At 41.1% G+C, this 22,332-nt stretch overlaps 1 protein-coding gene across 3 annotated transcripts in view; it reads left to right on the top strand.

The window, feature by feature from the left end:
* Positions 1-22,332, top strand: part of CDH13 (cadherin 13) — a gene marked incomplete at its 3' end in the record, with an annotated part of 419,157 nt that overhangs the window by 344,909 nt on the left and 51,916 nt on the right. The window lies entirely within an intron of this gene.

Here is a 22,332-nt window from a genome sequence, read left to right as displayed (position 1 = left end):
TACTTGAATAATTAGTTCTTTTATAAACACAAAGTAAATGAATACTAGATTCCAACATGACAGAGAAGAGTTAAAAAAAAAAAAAAAAAGAAAAAATAGAAACAATGACAATTTTCCAAGGAAATATCTATAATTACACAGTAAAATGCTTTGGCACTTGTGTTTCAGTCACCTAAAAATTATCATGGAGAGACTGATCCAAACCCTTCAAGTACAGAGGTGACAATTAAGTGACTATGATCAAACTATTAATTCCCTTAGAATTACCTTTTAGATCAGGCCTTTAATATTCTGAAAGCTTCTTTCTGACAACCAATACTTAAAATATCTTTGAAATGCTGTGTTTTTTTAACCCTCTGGAAAATAACAATGTACAAGGACAGCTTGGTGTATTTAGAAATAAGAATTTATTGGATTAATCAACATTGATAGCAATTCATGTCAGCCAGAGTCCTTCCTACTTGAATTTCCAAAGGTAGGGAATTCTTCTCTGGAAGAAATATTTCTAGATTGAATTCTTTTGAAGAAGTCTTTGTATAATTATAAATGTTTGACTTAATAATTTGGCAATTTGGACACAAAAATTCCAAATGTGCCTGCTTAGTCAAAAATCTATTGTTAGTATCAATTTCTATAAAAATTCAGAAATGCTCATAAATTCAATTTTGTCAGGGACAGTAAAGATACTTTATACCCTGGAAAGTTCAGGGGTTTTAGCATGGAAATTAAATAGGTATGAAGAGACAGCATTGTCTTGTTTTCTTTGAAAAATCTGCTCTTAGATATTTTTCTTGCATTTTTTTCCTCTTTTCCATAGTGGCATCTCTTTTTCATTTTGGTTTGATGTGGGTTTGAACCTTTTGCTATTTAGAGATGCTAATGACAGAAATGTTTCCTCTCCCTTGCTAAGTGATATTCCTATTCCATGAGGAAAGCAGGAAAAATCAGCCTTTAATGAATATGTGCTGCCAGCCCCCTTTAGGAGCAGGTTCTGTGTTAAAATATGTGATGTAAGAGGAGGGATTTAATTGATTTATTGCTGAAAATGCTTAGTTATTGTATTTTAATACCAGTTGCATACCACAGATTGCAATACTATTGATTTGGAGCTGAAAGAAAAAAGAAAAGCTCAAATTCAGCAGATTTGAAGCTTTGATTCCAGAGTGCAGCTCCTGTTATTTATTTTCTTACCTGGTCTTGGACACTTCCAGGGATGGGGCAGCCACAACTTGTTTCATCACCCTCACAGGGAGGAATTTCTTTCAAATACCCAATTTAAATCCACATTTCTCCAGCTTAAGTCCATCCCTTCTTGTCCTATCCCTGCCTGATTTTGTGGAAAGTGCCTCTCCTGGCAGAGGGAGTGTTTGTCCAGTGATTCTGTTCTTCCTCCTCCCTTTTCCCCTCCCTGCATCCCACTCCTGGGCCAGTATGGGGCAGGAAAATTCATCCAAGGGTGTAAGCTGAGCATCCTGTGATCCAGCAGAGCAATTCCATCATTGCCTGCAGAGGAAGAGCTGAAGCCCTGGAGGTTTTGATGGCTCAATAAATGAGGCATTTCTTCATGGGATACAGCCCAGTTCATTATTTGCTTACTGCCCTGTCACTCCACAGCCTGCCAAAATATCTGTCTTGTTCTCTCACATCCACATTTCTGCTAATAATAGGCTCTGAGCAGTGTGAAAAAATCCATTCAGGTGTGCAAACAGTACCCTGCTCCCTCCAGGGGTTTTAATAATTTCATCTTTAATGCCAAATAGAGCAATATTTTAAGAGTGCCTCCGAAAATCCCAGGTGAGGTAGCAAGGTCTACCTTTTAAAAGGTCACAGTGGCTGGGATATTGTGCCAGATTGAAATTGCAGAGACTGAAAATAGAGATACCTGCAAAGTTAGGGATCTTTGTAAAATTTACAACTTTCTTTCTATAATGGGAAAAAGTTTGAAAATTAATTCTGTGAATTATTATTATTTTGTGTCACAAAGGATTTTGGAGTTTGCAGCAGGGAAAGGCCTTAGGATCAAATTTTGTTCAGCAGCAAGGGATTGCTTATGTGAAAATAAGGAATGAAGCAAAGCAAGGAGCAGGCACAGATTGTTCTGGAAAAGCTGATACCTGGCTTGAATCCTGCAGGATATTCCAAGTGGGTGGGAATGAGTGAACACTAATGGTGCTGAGTGTTGTTTTCATACCTAGAATTCACAAAAATGACAATTATTTCCTTGTGTCACTGTAAGAGCTGCTGATGGATCACTGCAGTGTTGTATACTGCAAAAAAAAAAAAAAAAAAAAAAAGGATTTTAGTCCAGAGTTGATGTCACTGTGGATGTGGTGTGATGAAAAATTAACAGTGTAGCATCTGCTGAAAGACACAAGCTGGCAAATTCTCCTCTCCTATCTGTTCCTGGAGGCCTGGCTCTGCCCAGATACTGCCTAAGACCTGGGAGAGGAAAAAAAAAAGAGTTTTAGCACAAGAAACATATGGACTTGACCTCTTTCTGTCTTTCCTTCCTTCTCCAGAAGAATAGTCCAATGAATTCTACTTATTCCATCCCTGCCTGCAGAGTGTGTGCTCCAAAATGAGATTCCTCTCGCTCTGTTTGCCTTTATTTTCTGCCCTGAATTTTTAAAACTTCCATTGCTGCTCTTTAATGTGTTATTTTCCCTAAATATCAGATATATTGTCTTTCCTTGGTAAATCCTGCCAGGCACTTGAGAGAGAAGTGCAGGGTGTGGCTGAAGGGGATGATTTTGCTGCAGTGCCCCCAGTTCCCACATTTCTCCTCTGCCACAGATTTGGGATTGTAGCCCATCCCCAGCCAAACCTGGAAAAGTGGGATTTGTCAAGTGGCACATAACAAACAGAAACTTCATTTGGCCAGGGAACATTCCTCACACAATTCCTCTTTCTGCCTATTCCAGCCTCACCTTCAATTCCACCCATTTCTGGGACAAAGAAATGTAAAGGCAGAAATTATTCTGTCACGCCAGGGAGAACAATATTTTTCCTGGTATCTTTTTTTTAATATATATGTTCTTAGAAAAGAATTTTCCAGTCTTGAGATCTTGCCTCCCGTGAACAGAATAAAATTTGTGTAATTTGACAAAACACCACCACGGTGAGACTTGAGATACACCAGAGCTGGGAATCTTAAATGAAAAATATGATTTGCTCCCATTCTGAACACCAGCTGATAAATGGTTTATAAAAGAGTAATAAATGACTAATGGGAGCTTTAATAAATGATTCATCAGTTCCTGTAGAGACCTGTAAGTGGCTGGGTTGCTTGTCCCCATGATTTATGGTGGTTTGCAGCTCTGTCTCCTGGCTCAGTCGTGTTTCCCACTGGGTGAAGCAGCCCCTGGAGGACAATCTGCACCTCCGTCTGCTCTGGTTCACAGAGGATGCCACACTTGCTCAGCACCATCTGCAGAGATTTATTTTGCAGATCAGACTGTTGAGAAATGGGCTTGAAGCTTTTGAGAGTGCCTGTCTTAATTCTTGGTATTGGCTAAAATGTATTGAGGAGCAAAAATGCAGCTAAAAGCAATTTAAAGTTCTTCTTGGATTACTTTTCCATATTTCTTATACAAAAACATCTCTCTTGGACACAATGCTTTTTTTTCTGTGGCAAACAGACCCTGGCAACACAGAGCAGATCTGCCCACTGACTTTGCATGCTTAAAGCCAACCAATCTCACCTCTCCTGTGGGCTGAGTCCTTCTTTTCTTGTCTTGCAGGGAAAATTTTGCCCTTTGAGATTCCTAATTAATTTTGTTCCTTTCTGTGCAGGACTTCCAGTGAGCTGCACCACACCTTTAGACACAATCATGTTAGTGGCAGATGATTCCCTTTCCAACCCCTTCCCTCAGACCTTTACATCTGTCTGGGAGAGATTTCTAGTGAGAATCATATCTGTGTGGAAAACAGAGCCAAAGTGCTGTCCTCTGACTCAAACCCAGCTGGGCAGCAAGGCCAGGGCTGCATCCCTCTCCCATTCCCTGCAGGGATGGAAATCACACTGCAAACCAGGCTGAGCAGAGACAAAACCAGCAGCAGCTGCCAGGGTGGCTCAGAGAGCTGGGAGAACAAACCAGTTTGGAGAATAAACCTCATCACAGGCTGCTGTCTGCAGGCTGGAAGGGCTGGGGTGCTGGAGCAGCACCAGCAGATCTGAGCAGGTGACAAGGCACTGCCAGGCTGGTAGTTAAGAATCAGAGTTCCATTATGGCCCAAAAGTGATGGGAACCAATCTAAAGCTCCAGCAGCCTGCTCAAATTGGATCAAACTCCCCCAGCGCTGATTAGTCAGGAGAAAAGAGTTTTGTGGGATGGATAAAAACCATTACAGCAAAATCACATCAACAGAATGCATATTGGAATTTCCATTTGGCTCCAGTTTTTGGGCTGTGAGACAATTTACATGCAGAGAAATCAGAATTCACACAGAAACTCAGCAGAGCAGGGCAAAGCCTCTCCAGCTGTCAGTAAACTTTGGCACAAGGAGCAGCTTCAGGATGGCTGGGGATCACCAGAGAGGAGCTCTTTGGCCACCCTTGTTTTTTCTAGAGCTGTAAGTACAGCTGGAAAGGCTCCTGGAGCATATCTTAACCTTCAGAAACCTCTCCACCAGATAAATATTTGCACTGACCTTTTCACTCAGCTTTATTTCCACTTCATCTTCTTGCAGGAGTTCACTAACACACTTGACATACCTCCAAGTGCCCAAAAGTCTCCTTGAAAGCAAAGGAAAGATGTTACCTGGTATATTTTTTATGTGTGGCAGACAGAATTTATGAAGGGAAACAAAAATCTAAATAGCAGCAAATATTTTATTTTCTAAATGAAGACTGAGCATTCTGTTGTCACTGCAAAAATGAAATTGAAATTTTTGGTGACTGCACCATTTCTTCATGGTTAATAATTGGTCTCACCTATGGTAGAGTTCAAGGCATCCAGAATTTTCTGAGCTGTCATGACTTATAGAACAGGTTTCACACAAGTAAGTTAGGAATCTAAAAATCTAAATAACAGGCATGTAGATAACTCCTCTTTTTTTTTTTTCCTTAAATAATTTTAGATGTCAAAAAAATTTTAAATATTATTTGACTTAATAAATAGCTGTAAAGGCATCTAGGATCCACAGGAGTTCAAAAAACTGGGTTTAGGAACACAGATTGCTTTAACTCTCAGTGCAATTAGGATTCCAAATATCTTTGGAATATCAAATATCCAAATATCAAATGTCTTTCTTCTCAACGCTTTCAAATAACCTGAAAAAAATGTCCATGATCAAGAAGAATGTTTATTAATATTTCTGAGTTGTGGTGCTACCAAACTAAGGACATCTGGAAGATTTATTTAAACAGTCTGGCTATCTGGATAATGAAATTTCCCTTCTTGTTTTTTGGGTTTCTTTTAACTTCTTGAATATTGTGTGCCAGTTTTTATCAGAATTAGCTGGTTTGAGGATTCTCATGTGATGAGAAATGCTCAGCACCACTCAGGATTGAATTACCAATGACCTTAACAACAAATACTCTGCTGTAGCATTTCAAGAGTAGAATAACTTCAGAGAAAGGAAAACAAATGTGATTATTCTGTGCATCCACTGAAACAGAGAGCTCTTCAGCAAAAATACCAAAACCAAGCCAATGAAATAATATTGTTTGGAAGAGCAGTGGTTCCTGTACTCATCCAGATTCACACTGTGTGCATAATAATCTGTATTCATGTAGCTTTCAGCAAGCTATCTGCATCACCAGTGTAAGCACTTTGTTCAAGAACTTTTACAAAATATGTTCAACACGGAGTCCATCCACTTATCACATAATTAGGGCTGGATTCACTGCATGGCAGCAGGCTCCTGCATTTATCTCTGCTCCTGAGGGGTGACTCCACTGCTTTGTTTCTCTCCACCAAGGTCAGGAAATACATGAAGTTGTCTATTTAATCTCCAGATAAACACATTTCAGCGGTACATAAAACAACAGAGTGCCTGCTTTATAACCTGGGAGCAGCTGAGAAAACACTTGCACAGTGCAGGGAAGGGTCTGAGAATAGAAGTGATGGTTCAAGCAGTGGGAATTTGGGGAGCAGCACAAAGGCACTGCTGCTCCTTCAGGTCTGATTTTCCTCCCAGCACTCTTGCTCTCCAAGCAGGCTCACACTGTAAACTCAATTTTTGCCAGTCCTTTTTCTCTTTCCCCACTTCTGTTTCCCTCCTGCCCTTTGTCCAGGTGCCCTGATTTGCTGTCACCAGCTGATTTGAGCCACCCTGGTGCAAACCCCTGTGCAAACCCTTTGCCTTTTGCAAGCTCTGCTTGTGCAGGGAAGGTCAGCACTAACAGCAGCAATTCTCACTGCTCATGGCAAATTCTCACAAACCCATCCCAGTGCTGGCTTATCCTCCAAAGGCTCCTTCCATCTGCAGACAGCACATATCCGAACTCTGCCAGCTGCAGAAAAGCCATAAACCCACAATTTATTGTTCTCTTCTCCAAGAAGTGAAGGTTAATGTGCTTCCTCAGTGTGGTCTATGAAGTGTGAACTTTACAACAGATATTAAGGTCAGGATTACAAAGTAAACAGTAGCAGTGAGAGTTTGGAGTACCTCTAGCACAAACACATTGGGTGAGGAGCTGGAGAGATGAAATTAAAAAGGAAGGAAGGCTCAAACAAAGGCTCTTGAGGGAAGCACAAGCTAAACAAAGATAATGTAATGTCTCCAGACTAGTCTTGGAGCACTTATTCAGGGAAGCTGTATAAACATAATTATTAGCAATCATCACCAGGAGTGGCTATGTGATTTTCTAATTAAACAACAGCAACAAAAAAATCTCGCCAGCTGGAATTTTGGACTTGCCTTCAGATCAAATTAGGACTGTTTTCTACAGATTTTAATTGTAATGGACATTTAGAAATTTGAGTATTTTCCCTGATAGTTTTTTTTTTCCCTCTAAATGTACTGGTGAAGCAGCATGAAAATTTCCTTTGATTTCACTCTTCCCCAAGAGGGTTCACAGCATATTGTACATCATTAATTGTCCAAGGAATTCCAGCTTCAACTCTGACTGCTGGCAAGTGACACAGAGATTCCAAGGAACTTCACACAGTTGCTTGCAGATCAAGATAAAAATTGATGCATCAATCTCTTTTCTCAAATTAACTTTGGAGGTCTCTGTTGTTTGGCTGGGTGACATCCAGCTGACAAAAATCCTTAGGTGGAAACAGTGATTTCTATACTGGTATTCATTGCAGAGTGACTCTTAAATCATCATCATCTTGTTAATAGAATCACAGAATTATTTGGGTTCTAAGGGACCTTAAAATCATCTAATTTTATGTGCAGGAACACCTTCCAGTGTCCCAGGCTGCCCCAATGTCCAGCCTGGCCTTGGACATTCCAGGGATCCAGGGGCAGCCACAGCTTCCCTGAGATCCTTTGCCCACCCTCCCAGGGAGGAATTTCTCTCTAAAATCCAATCTAATCTTCCCTCTTTAAGTTTAAAGCAATTCAGAATGTAAATTGGAGGTCAGGCAGACAGGGAGAGGTGACCAGGTATTTCCTTTTTGGTCTTGAAAAGACCTTTTACTCCATGTATAAATTATTTCAGTTCCGCACCTGTGGAATGCAGAATTTTCACAGAAATACCAAAAATTCTAAATCTCTTTGTCTGACACAGAGCAGCTGATTTGAGAAGTAACAAACAGAGGAATTGTTAGAAGTGTTGTAAAATATCACTGTAATCCCACACGTTGAGGAACCCACACTGTTAATATGCCTGCAGCATCTGTGGGAGTTCTGTTTTAGAAGCAGGATTAAACATGATAACACACTATAGATCTTAACATATTCAATTTGCAGCAGACAAAACCCTATTTAATACCAATTACACAATATGTGTGAGCTGGTATCATTGCTGCAGTTTATATGAGCAGAGGGAATTTGTAAAGCTGAGGTCTATTCATTCAAAAATAATAGTTTATGTGACTGCTTGGTCATTCCACTGGAGTGGAATGAGTTTTGTCATCAGTTTATCAATTCCTTCACTGACAAGTGAGACTTTAAGATTTTTCTCAGCAACAGTAAAACTGATTTGGCTACTCCAAAATTTGCTAACCATCTGTGCACACGAATCAAAATGTCAGGATTATTTAGACAAAATATCTTTTTTCCTTCTGCTTTGAAGCATTAAAATAGACAATGGATAATACTCTCCATGCTAAAAGGAGCTGTAGGTTTATTCAAATAAAATTTTTAGCAAATGCCTGTGAAATATATTAATTTTAGAAAAAATAAAATTACATAGGTCTGGCTGTGTCTTGAACTTGGTAGAATGAAAATGATGTTGTTACATGTAAGAAAAGCAGATTAGGGGGGTTCATACAGGACTCCTTGTAGTTACAGTCTCTTTTGAGGAAAATGGTTCTGAAGTGGAATTTATTCCTACCCTTGTAGCTCCTTCTTTGGCTTGTTTCCAGGACTTGTTCTCCTTAGATTTCCAGATGCTTCTTTGCTTAAAGGGCAGCCCTTTCTCCAGCAGTCTGTCTAACAGTCACTTAATATTTATTTGCTTTTACAAATGTATTCCCTCGTGTTCTCAGCCCATATGTCACAAAAAATGTGTAAGCCCAGCTCTGCACAGAGTATTGATGTTATCTTCACTTTCTCTTTCTAGAATTTAACCTGATTAGGAAAATCCAGTTGCTTTCCTCACCCAATATTTCCCTCCAAAACTATTGCTGTACAGCCAGTCCTTTAGAGTTTTCTCCTCTTGATGCAGATTTTATAGAGATTTTTTTTCTACATCCCTGTGCTAAACACTTATGTCATCTCCTTGATATTTAATTTGCCCAGTGCTGAAATTTATCCTTCAAAGTTCCTTCTGCCTGTTGCCTCACTCTCTTTTTTTTTTAAGACAAAACAAACTTACCTGTTCCAACCAACCAAAGAGCAAACTCTTGGGTTTTCCCCCTTTTGAGCCTATTCTGTAGTCAGGAGTCTGTTAGGAGCCGTCTCTGAATTTAAATAATTATCTTTAAATTTTCCTCCCTCTCCAGACTCCTCGAGTCTGTCCTTTGGCTGTCTGGGGCTGATCACTCACATTCCTCAACCCTCTGCTGCTGTTTCCAGGAGCAGGATGTGCAGCACACTCCTGACTGTATCCCCTGATTGCTTTTTGCTGAGGGACTCCCCTTTCTCTCTGCTCTTATTTTCATCTTTTTTCTACATGGAAAGCTTTTTTTTTTTTAACTATATCACCACAATCTGTTTCTGATATTTGTCCTCTCATGATCCTTGTTCTGTCCCTGTGATTTTTCCCCTTTTTTATAATTTCTTTTCCCAGCCCTTGATGCTATCCCCCAGTGAACTTTTCTTCCTCCCCTCATCACCAACTTCCCTTGGGAGCCTCCTTTTTGTTTTCAGTGCCTTAAACTGTTTGCTCAGAGCTCACAGAATTCTATGTGCCTGCCTTCTATAAATCGAGCCCAGTCACTCTTGGCTTCCACACATCCCTCATTTGGATTTTTTTAGGTTTTATTTCCTCCTCCCCATCTCATTTGTTTCACCCATCTCCAGCCACCAGGGCTGGCAGTACCCACACATTAACTGGCACTGTCAGATGTTCTCAGATCAATTATTTTATTTCATTTAGAAGACTGATGATGAGGAGAGCACTGCTGTCCTCAAGAAGTTTAAAGGGTTGAAAGCAATCTTTTAGCTAAATTTAAAAAAAAATAACCCAAAAGTTTGAAGAATCAAAGGAGTTATGTGAGGAAGTTTTGAAAGAAACATAAGGAAAATCAATCCTGCTAAATAAGCTTAAATCTAAACCAACAGTTGTCTGAAATAATATCAGGGAAGAAGATTTATCTGTGGCATTGATATTCTTAACTGCCTGCATCCAAACTGTGGCTCCCATCCAAATGGAGATGGAAGTGCAGTTTCAGACTGAGAAGTAAATCTGGATTTATGTATATATATATATATTTATTTTATATATATATATATATATATATATATATCAAAACACAGGCCCACAGTTGTCTGCCTACCTAAACTGAAGACCTGTTTCATTTTCCTAAAGCTGCACTTTCTAACACGGGTTAAAACAAAAATGAAATCTGGATGTACTTGTGTGTTTCACAGAGATGCAGAATCATTTAGGTTGGAAAAGAGCTCTAAGATCAACAAGTCCATTTGGAAATAACACCATATATTTCCATATTTAGAAATAACACAACTGGCATTTGAAAACAAAGAACATTGCTACTGATTAATTGATTCAGTGAACAAAGCCAAGAAACCTGTGTATGTTTGAAGACAAATGAAGGGCAGGCTTTCTGATTTAGCAGTTCTGACCTTTTCAAGTTTTCCATCTTAAATAATAATTGAAGCCATAAGTAAATAAATTCAACTTTGCCTGCAGATGTTGAACTCTTTAATGTCCTTTTCCTGTGACACAGGCACTGCCTGATACTCCTGGCACAAACAGGTTTATCATGCCTCATGTTAGGGCTGGCTGACAGTCCCTGGGAACTGTTTTCTTTCCTCCAGGCATTTGATTAAAATGCAGCTCCAATCAATAAATCTGTGAGTGTTCTGTGGCTGGGAAGTGTTCAGCCAGGGGGTCTCTGTGTCCCAGGGGTATTTCCATTCTTCAATCCCCCTGTATTCACCAGAGAATTAAATTACAAAGAGCCTTGTTTGCCTGGCCTGCCTGCTGAGGCTGTTTTAGTTGTTTTAGGCTGCCTGCAGGAGCTGGAGGGAGCAGCAGGGAGCACAGGGTCACTCTGCAGTGCTGCTGGATAAATCAGGGATGTCAGCACTGAGGAGTCTCCCAGCATCACCCCTGGGAAATCTCAGCTTTGGGAAGATGAAATGGGTCACCCTGCACTCCTTTGGGACAGTGGGGAACAGTGTTGGGATATTAAAAAAGGGTTCTGAGATCCAGTTTTAAGTGAACTTCACTTCTCAAGGATCTCAGACCCTCCTGTTTCCCTTTCCTGGAGTGAGGGTGATCCCAGTTGATCAAAGAGCAATATGTGAGCACTAATCAGTTTTAGATGCTCCTTACTCCAGCAGCAATTGCTTTAATGCAATCAATTAAAAGGAAATTTTAATGATCTTAATAATGGTGCTTTTAAAGGGAACATGACAGTTAGTATCGAACTCCTAATTTATTGTTTCCCATGGAGATCAGTTTGGAAAATCAAAACACAGCTTTTAAAATGCACCACCCCCTGCAGTCCCACTGGTTTATTTCTTACATTTGCATTTAATAATGGCAGCATAGAAACAATGAAGCAATGCAGCTTTCTGCATTTCTAACCTCTGTGTCATGGGAGATGCAGGGGAAATGTTCTGTTCCTGCCTACAGAAGGTGGGACATGTTTCCATGCCAGGAAAAGCATCTCCTTGGTTTCTTTAATGGGCTGCTCTCAAGGAAAACACTCCTCTTTAGCTGCCTATAAGTGCAGACTGGGGTTCTAGTCAGCAGAAATTCGGCTACATGTTGCACATCTGAATTATTTATTCAGAAATAATAAGTGTGCTTTATCAACACACACTGAGAGGATTATCTGTGTTATATGGGAAAGCCACTGTAGAGCCTTTCCTGAGCCAATTTGGGAGTATTCAGGAAGCAACTTATTCACTTTTTAATGCCTGGAGTCCAGACTATAGGTTGAAGCTCACTTATCCCATCAATGTATTTTCCTTAAATTCCTAAAGTATGGGCAGCATTACAAATGTTAATGCTCCTATTACAGGATCATCACTTAAAAATACCAGCATTCTCCAAAGGCTCCAGCAGCATGTCATTTCCCTGCTTTATTCAAATGAATGAACAGATGTACAATTTATTTCTGCTGAACTATCATCTAAATTCATAAGCTATTTCTCATGTGCCTGAAATCCGTGTTGGTTTCCCATTTTCTTTGCTTTAGAAAAATAAAAAATAAAAATATTCCACTCTCACATTTATCACTCTGGGGATATAAAGGAGAAGTATACTCTTCACTTCATCCACTTTGGACTAATACCCCCAATACAATTTAAATCCCATCTCTTCAGGGCTGTTCTGATCCAGGGACACCCAGGATCTGAGAGGAAAAGCCCTTTGCTGTCTGTGCAGGTGGCTCCAAGGCCATTGTCCCCAACAGGACAAGGTGGCACAGAGCAGCTGTGTTTAATCTTTTGGGGTTGGTGTTCACAGTATCAGTGCAGGAGATGCAATTTCTCTTTTTGCTGAGTGTCACAGGAAACCAAGGAAGGGACAAATAATGGCTGGGAAGTGGGAGAGGTGAGGAGGTTGGGTGTGATTGGAGTGAAATTTATGGCTGGGGAACAAGTGCCAGCTGGCCCCAGACACTCCAAATGTGCTTTTTGTGTCTTGCAGCAGAGTGGAGACGTGGCAGGTGCTCCCTGGGAGGGATAAACCAAACAAGACAATGCAGAGATTGGAGGGAATGAAACTGTGCACGTGGAACAGGGATGTTGCCATGGAAAAAAATGAGCATAAAAACCCCAGACAGCGCTCTCAGCCTGTCTCAATCCTGATCTGCTGGCAGGGCTTGTGGGCAAGGCAAGGGTGGCATTTTGTCTAAATTCCATGTGAGGGATGAGTGGATGACAGTTCTAGGGCTTCTAGCAGCATTTTTTTCTGTAAACCCTATTTCTAAGGGTTTATATTGTAAGCAAATTTAAAAAAAAAAAAATCAGTGGTTTGATGTTGAAAACTGAATTGTCAGGCTCAGATTGTGGGGCTTAAGTATTTTTAATTTTTAGGGATTTTTTTTTTTTTATAAAAATCACTTTGGCAAAGAGAGGAGTGGAACAGAATGCAAATCAATCTGCTTTCTTCATTTCATTGCTGCTCCAGAATTTTAATGCAGGCCTTTAAATTCCTTTTTTGCTAGACAATTCAGGAAAATGATGAAGTAATGGCTGAGATTTGTTAAAAGCGTGATTTTCTTCAGAAATCTTGTCTGCCTGGCAGGAGCAGTTTGTTCCTGGGGGACTACAAGGGGAGAGTTTTAATTCACTAATAAAAATGGAGGAGCTCTAAGTGGAGCAGGAATTTTGCTACAGTGGCCTCAAAACAAATAAATTTCAATATCTAGTGCTGCCACTCTTGTCCCCTTTGGATCCTTCCCCAGGCTGAGATCAGAGTTATTTTCCTCTCCCCTTTTCTTACATTTTGTTGCCTAAAGAGGACATGACCAGCTAGGAAAGTTACACAGGAAAGGCACAATTTTTATCTGCAGTAAGAGTTATTTAAGAGTTATTATCTGTATCTCCAGCTGTCAGCACCAAACCCAGCACAGTGAAGAGATTTGGCTGATGGGGAGTTTCAGACTGGAATCTCACTCAGGAAATTCTTTCCTATCACTTGGTTTTGGCACATTAAAAAAAAATCATGGCAATCCAGAGAACTTCCTGGGTGTTCATGAACATCATGAACCTTAAAAATGCTGGAAAATCAGGCATATGTGTTTTGTTCTGTGCAGATTATTGGAATTGGGTTTCTCACAAAACTTTCAGGGGAGGATTCTTGAGATATCCTCATATATATATATATATATGCATGTATCCTCATATCCTCCCTCCTATTTATGTAATTTCCAATGTTTGCTTGTTGTTTCCTTTAAGAGCTTTCGGGTAACAGTCTCATATCTGGTGAGGATTCCCCTTGGCTCCAGTGAAGCCCAGCAGTTCTTGGCCTTGTCCCTGTTCAGCTGACACCCAGCCAATCTTTTTATCCCCAGCAGCTTTTTTGATACCCAGAATTATCCCTTCAGACCTCTGCCCCTGCTCTTTGCCTTCCTTGCTGTGAGCCAGTGCTGAGCAGATGGAGCAATTCTGCCTCTGCCCTGCATGGCCAGCAGCTCCTTGCACTTCTCTGTTTCTGCTGTTTGCACATCATCAAACCACCTTTATTGTCCACAGTTCCTTTTCCAGAACAGAGCAAGTGACAAAACCAACATCTGCTGTCTGTGGTTTCTTCTTTCATCCTCAGCACAGGAGGAGAAGGGTGTATGGATTTGGAGGGTTTGGATGAGATGGGATTTTGCTGCTGTTTGTTTTCTTCTCTACCTGTGGTTTAGTGTTTGATGTGGAGAATTGATTAAGTCATTTCGGTGTTGTCTTTTTTATTTGTTCTGGATTTTGTAGCAGAACAGGCTGGGAATATTTCATGCACAAAGGAGAGCCTGCAGGCACTGTGTAGGTTCTATAGGCACTGTCTGTAGGTTCTCAGCTTTATGTCCCATTTAGGACACTGATTTTCTCTAATACACCAAACTTCTGTCCTGCAGCTCCTACCCTGGGCTTCTCTTAAGGCAAAAATGCTGCCAGCTGTGCCAGGGTTTGTCCTGTGGGCAAATGTGCCCAGGGCTTCAGGAGGAAATTCATCAGTTCCAGGGATGGTTGAGAGTGAGCTTCATTAAGAGAATGTTTTATAACCATATAGCATTTTTCATTCCAAAGAACCCCAAAGGAACATACACAAAATGGATCTTCTCTGTGGGCAAGCAGAAAATTAAATTGCAACTTTCTCCTCCTTGCAGAGAAAACAGAGGTCTAAGACTTCATTTCCTTTGTTAAAGATTTCTGCTCAGGAAAGTTGCTTTAATTTCTGAGGAAGCATTGCAGGTAATGGCTACCCCTGATGTTGTATTTTTACATTCAAAATCTTGTTGGTGGGCAACCACTTCATATACAAAGCCAAGAATTTGATGTTAATAAAATTGAAAATCAATCCAAATTCATCCTAATCCAAGAATCATTATTAATTCAGATTGAATTAAACAAACAAACAAACAAACAAATGTTCTTCAACTTGGAAAAGATTTCAATAGTGATAATAGGACAGATGTAAAAGTGTTTTACACACCTTTCTCAGCTCCTACCCCTTTTCCTGCTGTTTCTCTCACCGTTTCCTTGCTTCTCTGAGCCATAGAGTTGGTTTATTCCAGTGTTTGTGGTCGGGGTGCTGTGGGGAGTGGTAACACCTGGAGTCCTTTGTAGGACAAACAGGATGCTCACACTGATCATCTCCCCCTCCTGCCCTTGGGATCCTTTGGGGTCATGTCTGTGTTTCTAAAAACATGTTTTTTGTGTGTTATTCCCTCTTCCTTGGCCTGAAGCTCCATGTCAGATCCAAATTTACCATTTTCTCTGGTGTCCCTCACTTTTGTTGGATCCCCTAGTGCCCCTTTGGAGCAGATTCCACCTCATGGGGCTGTGATCATCACCCACCCAGGGCTCAGGATCCCTCTGTGGGATGCAAACCCCACTCACAGGAGCCAAACTGAGCTGCTGGACACTTGCAGGTGAAGTGCCTCGATGTTTTCAGGGAACAGTAAAAGGAGATTTTGTGTTTCATCCCATTCACAGCACTTGGTGCTTCAGGAGGCTGAGGCATAGAGTGGAGCCTTTAATGAGCTGCCCAAGTCTCTGTCTGAAATCACCACTGTGCTCTGCCACAGGAGATCAAAGGCTCTCTGCTTACAAGAAAAATGAGGTGGTTCTCAGCTAAACAACAGCAAAAATCTACCAGGAGTGAAAGACCAGAAATCTGTCAGTGGCAAAAGGGGCACATAGAGCCAGGAGGAGCTGGTGAGGTCCCAGTGGAGAGGGTGACCAGGAAAGGCACAGCTGAGCTGTGTGAGTGTGGCTGTCACAAAGGTCATTATCCAGCTTAATGCAGGCAGCTCTTCTCCCTCTGGTTTCTTCCTCCCTCCAAGCTCAGCACTCCTGACTTTGAGTGAAAATACCACAAGCAATCGAAGCTGCAAAGCCCAGCAAAATACTAAATTGGAAATTAAGCAGAAATGTTCATCAGTTGAAGCACAGAAGTCCTGGGCAATTTTTCTAATGTTACATTACAGCAATTGGAATATATACTTTTTTTTTTTTTCCCCAACTGCTTCACTCACTGAATTGATTGAATTAAATATGTTCTGTGGTGCCAGCAAACCTCTGACCCCAGTTACTCAGGATAATCAGGGGGTAATCAGCTTGCTGTGATCCCAGCTCCAAAGGAGCAAGTATATTGTAAGGTTCAGGGAGCCTGAGCTGGCATTAATCAGATGTCGTCAGGGTTTGATTATAAATCCTAAAGACCACCAAATTGATACAACATGGTTTAATCCACTAAAAATTAGGTATCTACATATTAATCACCAAGTTGAATACCTGCAAGTGATTGCTTTTCTAGTAAGTGAAGTCAGGTGTCGATGCTTTGGAATGTCCCACAGTTAGTCATAAATATAATGATCAGCATCAGCACAAAAGCAGCATTAGCCAGATTAAAAAAAGATTTTGTTCTAACCTGGAATAGATTTTTTTTTCCCTTCTGTTGGAGTTTTACAGCTCCATTGAAATTGTTCCTCGTGTTTCTACTCTAATTATGAGCTTACTCAGAGGTAAGAAATAGGAGATGGTTCTGAGGTAGCTGCAAGCACAGCATTTTTCTGCCTTCCAAGGGGAGGAAGGGTGGCTGCTTACAGTATATCACACTGCTGTGTACAGAAATAAAGTGGTATTTATTGTCCCTTAAAATGATTTCCCCTAGAACTGGCAAGCTCAGGTGAAAAATCTGTATCTAGAAATGTGTGTCAGGATCCAATTAATTCCTCCTGCACTGGCTGTCCTTGGGAAGAGCTCAGTGTGGCAATACTGATGCAGATGTATGAGCACATTACATGCAGGATTCTACAGGAGGAGGAGAGCCCATCCTAAAAGAGAGCAATAGCACAGTCCCCTAATGAACTCCTGCTCTTCATACATGTCCTGATTTAGTAAACATTCAGCCCTGCAGTAAAGCTGTTTGATATAAACTGAAGGTGATACCAAATTCTTATTTATCTTCCTGGTGCCACCTGTATTTCCTGGGAATGGTCTGTATTTGCATGAGACATTTGCTGTTCTTGGAACCAGCTGCTGCAGAAGGATTTCCCAGTGTGTTAGCTGGGATCAGGATGAGGGAGTTGCACAAAATCTGGGCATCCCAGCAAGTGCCAGAGCTGTGGCTGTGCAGGTGCTGCCTGCTGACCCCCAGCCCCTCCATGGGGCACATTTGTGCTCAGGGTGGTGATTCTCCTTCCAGCAGCAATTAAAAAACAATTATATTCAATTACCAAACAATCATTAGATTTAACAATCATATTATTTATCAGACCCAACCTTTCTTTCTACTTTTTTATAAATATATGTATATACTATATACATAAAATTCCCATGTTTTAGAAACATTTTAGCCCCATTCTACTGGGGGGCTCTAAGGCACCACATTCATGTGACCCTGACACAGAGGCAGGTCTGGCAGGTTGATTCCCTATTTTTGGGTGTTTGGGCACCACTTTTCTCTGTCCACAGCACAAGTGCAGAACCCTGGCCTGTTTTGACCTCCCTGCTGATTCTCAGTGCTCAGACAATCAGCTGGAGAGTCCTGCCAGTCATTCCCAATCTCTAAACAGCTCAGAGAGAACTCAGTATCAGCACAGAAAAATACCCTTAGCTGATTATTATCTTCCTTATTAATAAAAAGGAGCAAATGGAGGCTTAACCATTTGCACAAAACACATCCAGCTGAGGCTGCAGTGGTGTTTGTGTTCCAGGAGGATTGTGTGTGCAGAGAATGTTTGGGTAGGAAAACATAAATTACCAGTGAGAAAATGAAGGGGCCCTGAATGTTCCCTCTGTGACATTCTAGACAAAAAATAAGCACACAACAGGCTCTCACAAGAGGAATGTTTCATTTTCCTTTATCACAATTATTTTTCTTTCAAGGAAAGATGCAATGAGCACTGGCAAAAGGAGCTGGGTGGTGGGAGATGGAGACCTTAAAGCAGAAAGCAATAAATCCATTTAGAATGGCTGAGACTTTTCCCTGACCTTTTCACAGCTGTGCAATGCCAAACCACACATCTGCTGCTGCAATAGATGCTGAAATCTCAGTTTCCAGAGCAGGTTCACCCCTGACCCTGCCTTTGGAACTCTCCCCTCCCAGTGCTGCATGGGCAGGCTCACACCACCCATGGCCATTAGTCAAATATACTGCATTGATATCTATTATTCTTTATTCTTGACCTTGGAAACAAAAATTTTCTGTGTTAACAGAATTTTTCTGTGAATTTTTCTGGTTAGAGGCCCCAGGTCTTTGTTGTTCCCATCTTGAGTAATGAGAGCTCAGTGCTCACCTGGATGTTCAGGATATAATAAATATTTTTTTTTCTGCTAGGAGAGGAAAACAGAAAAGGAAAGAGATCATTAATCATGGAAGTTCACTTATGTCTCTGATCTCTAAATGATTATTCTTGTATCATAGCTTTTTGATAGAGCAGTAATATTTTGCTCAATGAATGTTGAGCCAACTGGATGTAGACTGGATAATTTGAGAAAAAAAAAAAATCTTGTATATCCAGTAGAAGAAACTATGTGCAGTAGACTTCATTCATCACTTTGTCAGCAGACTTGGAAGACTTATTGTGTTCAGATGGATTGAAATATGGAGTTCTCAGCCCAAATTCTCCTTTCCTCACTCAGCTTTTCACAGTAAACAAAACGCTGGCTCGAGATTTCATTTCTAAAATTCAGGCAGATTCTGTATCACTGCAGATTATGCTGCCTGTAAACTTCCATCTGTACCTCCTGCTTCCACTGGAACAGTGTGAAGCCTTGCAGAGCTCTTATCTGCTTCCAAAATAGACTTTTCAAACCAGGATAGCTTCAGACAGCTCTCAGCTGGAGGGGCTTGTAAATCTAGGGCATCTCATCCCCATCAGCTGGCACAACCTAAAATGCCAGAAGTTTGGGGAATTGATGGGATTTGTAGCTGAAATATTCTGGAGATACAAGTTGCTTTGAATGCTTGGAGTGGGGCTGCTCAGCATTGCCCACCAAAGACCCCACGAGGAGCTTGAACCTGTGTCAGAGCATCTGTTGTTGGCAGCCTGGGCCTTGATCAGCTGTGAACTGGCACAAAGGATCCCCCTCCTCTGCAATCAGAGCCCTCCTGGGGCAGAAAAGGCAAGATTTCTCATCTGGCTGCATATGCTGCTTGTTCTCAACCAGGGCAAAGATTCTGACACAGAGAAATTCTCATTTTCATTGCAATTCCTGCCTCTCTGCAGAGACCAGGAGTGTTAAACTGGTGAGGATATGGCTCCTTTTTGAATAAAACAGATGGACAAGATGCCTCTAGATTTTTATCTAGAAAATGTTTTATTCTTTCACCTATTTAGAATGAGGCATTTCTTTTTGTGTTGTTTTTGGGGTTTTTTTTAAACTTCTATTTGTTTAGTACTTTTGTATAGCACTAGTTATGGTTTTCTTGTCACTTCCTAGAGGTAAATATGATACTAATTTTAAAATCATCAGTAGGTTGCATCTGCTGAAGGTCTTGTTCACTGCCCATCAGTACTGAGCCACAATGCATTTATTTATACCTGGGAGCAAACTAAAGTCCTTAGAGAAATTTCTCCTTCACTTCCCTCAATCTCCCAAAATTTCTAGCAGATTAACTCTCCATATGTCAATGCTAATTTTAAGAAAAAAAAAAAAAAGTATTGTCATAAAATTCTCCTTTTTTTATCAGTTTAATATTCAGAGAGGAGTAAATTCAGTCCTTCATGGAGCAGGTAACAACTGCAACAGTGAAAGATGATGTGTTTTCTGACCACATTCTGTGTCTAGGCCCCAAAAATATCACATTCAGGGAAGCAGCAGGAGGGATTTGTTGCTTAAATTAAATAAATCCCACCTCTAAACTGGGACTGGCAGGAATTCCTTGCAAAATGAGTCATAGGTGACTTTTTCCTCTTAGGAGGGCAGTGTTAGTAAATTCCACCATATATGTTCAGATGTTTATCTTCAGCATCAGAAAAATAGGTTTGGGTATGAGAAAGTCTCTGCTAAAAATGAAAAAAAGACAAGGTTCCCTTTCCCTTCCCACCATCATTAGGATAACTGGTGGAAAAAAAAAAATCCTTTAAAACTTTCATGCTCCTCAAATCTGGTGGATGAGAAAAGAAAGAAAAATCCAGTGAGGTGTATTCTATTTAAAGTTCCTTCCATTTAAAGAAGACATCCAGCATCTTAGAAAGAATACAGGCTTAACACTGCCCTTGATAGGGAGTGCACTGAGGAAGAAATGAGAGGAGCTGGGTTGGCTGAATTCAGCACAAGGAGCCTCATAAATGTGAAAGGCAGAGCTCTCCCTGGGCAGGTGAATAGGTGAAGTCTGCTCCTTCAGCCCTGCTCATCATGGATCATCATTTTCTCTCATGCTGTTGTTTTAAACATAAGGTTTGCTCTACCTGCAGTGAAGGAATTTTTTATAGCTCAGGAAATAACATCATTATTTGAGGTTTTCTCCAAAGTTCCTTAAATGTAATAAATAGAGTGACCTTTCACTGTGCTCTGTCCACCTGGAGAAGGAGTATTTGTTTTTTCTCTGAACCATCATTCTAGAGGTGTCCAATTATTTGTGGGTACTTGATTTATTCCAGAAACCACTGAATGCACCTTGCATTTATAGGTGGAAAAGTGAAGAAGAATGAATCATTTCTAAATTATTTATATATTCTGGAAGGAGGAAAAAAAAAAAAAAAAAAAGAGAGCATCTTTGTCTTCCTTCTGAATCTTCAGACATCTGATATATACCTGGAGCTAGCAGGCTTTGAAGCAGGTATTCAACATATGATTAATATGTGTTAGAATTATCTTTTTGCCTTTGCTCAGTGAGGCTCTGAGCTGGGCTGAGAAAGAATCAGAATCTTGTGTAAACAAAATCTTCAAAATAATTCCAGAAAGCAGCTATTTTTCAAGTAACCTTCACCAGCACTTATTTACAGTCCCCAAGTGGCCTTTTAGCCTTCTGCAAGCACATAAATGAGAGGATAGAAACCAGCACCAGCTCTGAATGGGCTTTCAGTGCTGCTGTGGGGAAGAAGCAGGGAGAAAGTTCTGTAAATTAATTTATGGCTCTTGTGAGGCTTTTATTCTGTGGATCTTCAAAGGTTTTCAAAGATTTATGGTGTCTGCAAGAGGGATAGGAGGATCCTTCCTTCCTTCCTTCCTTCCTTCCTTCCTTCCTTCCTTCCTTCCTTCCTTCCTTCCTTCCTTCCTTCCTTCCTTCCTTCCTTCCTTCCTTCCTTCCTTCCTTCCTTCCTTCGCCTTCCTTCCTTCCTGCCTTCCTTCCTTCCTTCCTTCCTTCCTTCCTTCCTTCCTTCCTTCCTTCCTTCCTTCCTTCCTTCCTTCTTTCCTTCTTCCTTCCTTCCTTCCTTCCCTTCCTTCCTTCCTTCCATATCCTTCCTTCCTTCCTTCCTCTTCCTTCCTTCCGTCCTGTCTTCCTTCCTTCCGTCCTTACCTTCTTCCTTCCTTCCTTCCTTCCTTCCTTCCTTCCATTCCTTCCTTCCTCTTCCTTCCTTCCTTCCTTCCTTCCTTCCTCTGCCTTCCTTCCTTCCTTCCTTCCTCTTCCTTCCTTCCTTCCTTCCTCCCTTCCTTCCTTCCCTTCCTTCCCTTCCTTCCTTCCTTCCTTCCTTCCTTCCTTCCTTCCTTCCTTCTCCTTCCTTCCTTCCTTCCTTCCTTCCTTCCTTCCTTCCTTCCTTCCTTCCTTCCTTCCTTCCCTTCCTTCCTTCCTTCCTTCCTTCCTTCCTTCCTTCCTTCCTTCCTTCCTCCTTCCTTCCTTCCTTCCTTCCTTCCTTCCTTCCTTCCTTCCTTCCTTCCTTCCTTCCTTCCTTCCTTCCTTCCTTCCTTCCTTCCTTCCTTCCTTCCTTCCTTCCTTCCTTCTTCCTTCCTTCCTTCCTTCCTTCCTTCCTTCCTTCCTTCCTTCCTTCCTTCCTTCCTTCCTTCCCTTCCTTCCTTCCTCTTCCTTCCTTCCTTCCTTCCTTCCTTCCTTCCTCCCTCCCTCCCATCCCTCCCTCCCTCCCTCCCTCCCTCCCTCCCTCCCTCCCTCCCTCCCTCCCTCCCTCCCTCCCCCTCCCATTATTTTTTCATTCTACCCCACTACAGTTCAATCATGAATTTTAATACATGAAGAGTTTTTGAAGTGATCTCAATCCCAGAAATAGTTTGGCTTTAACCTGGTGAGAAAACCAGGGGGTTTTACCTGGAGCCTAATTAATAAGGTTTATTTCTTTCTGTACTTTTCAAGTAGACTGATGAGCAGCAGAACCAAATGAAGCCATGCTGAAACTTCCCTTACTTTTGCTCCTTCATGATGAATATCAGTGTTTTAAAGTATCTTTGTGTTTTCCTGGAAAAAGGCACAAATTCAGAGCCTGCAGATGTTGTAACATATTCCAGAGAGCAGAATTGAAT

Source organism: Erithacus rubecula (assembly GCF_903797595.1).
Source record: "Erithacus rubecula genome assembly, chromosome: 12".
Classification (NCBI taxonomy): domain Eukaryota; kingdom Metazoa; phylum Chordata; class Aves; order Passeriformes; family Muscicapidae; genus Erithacus; species Erithacus rubecula.
The sequence above is the reverse complement of the archived record's forward strand: the minus strand, read 5'-3'. Positions and strand labels throughout refer to the sequence as shown.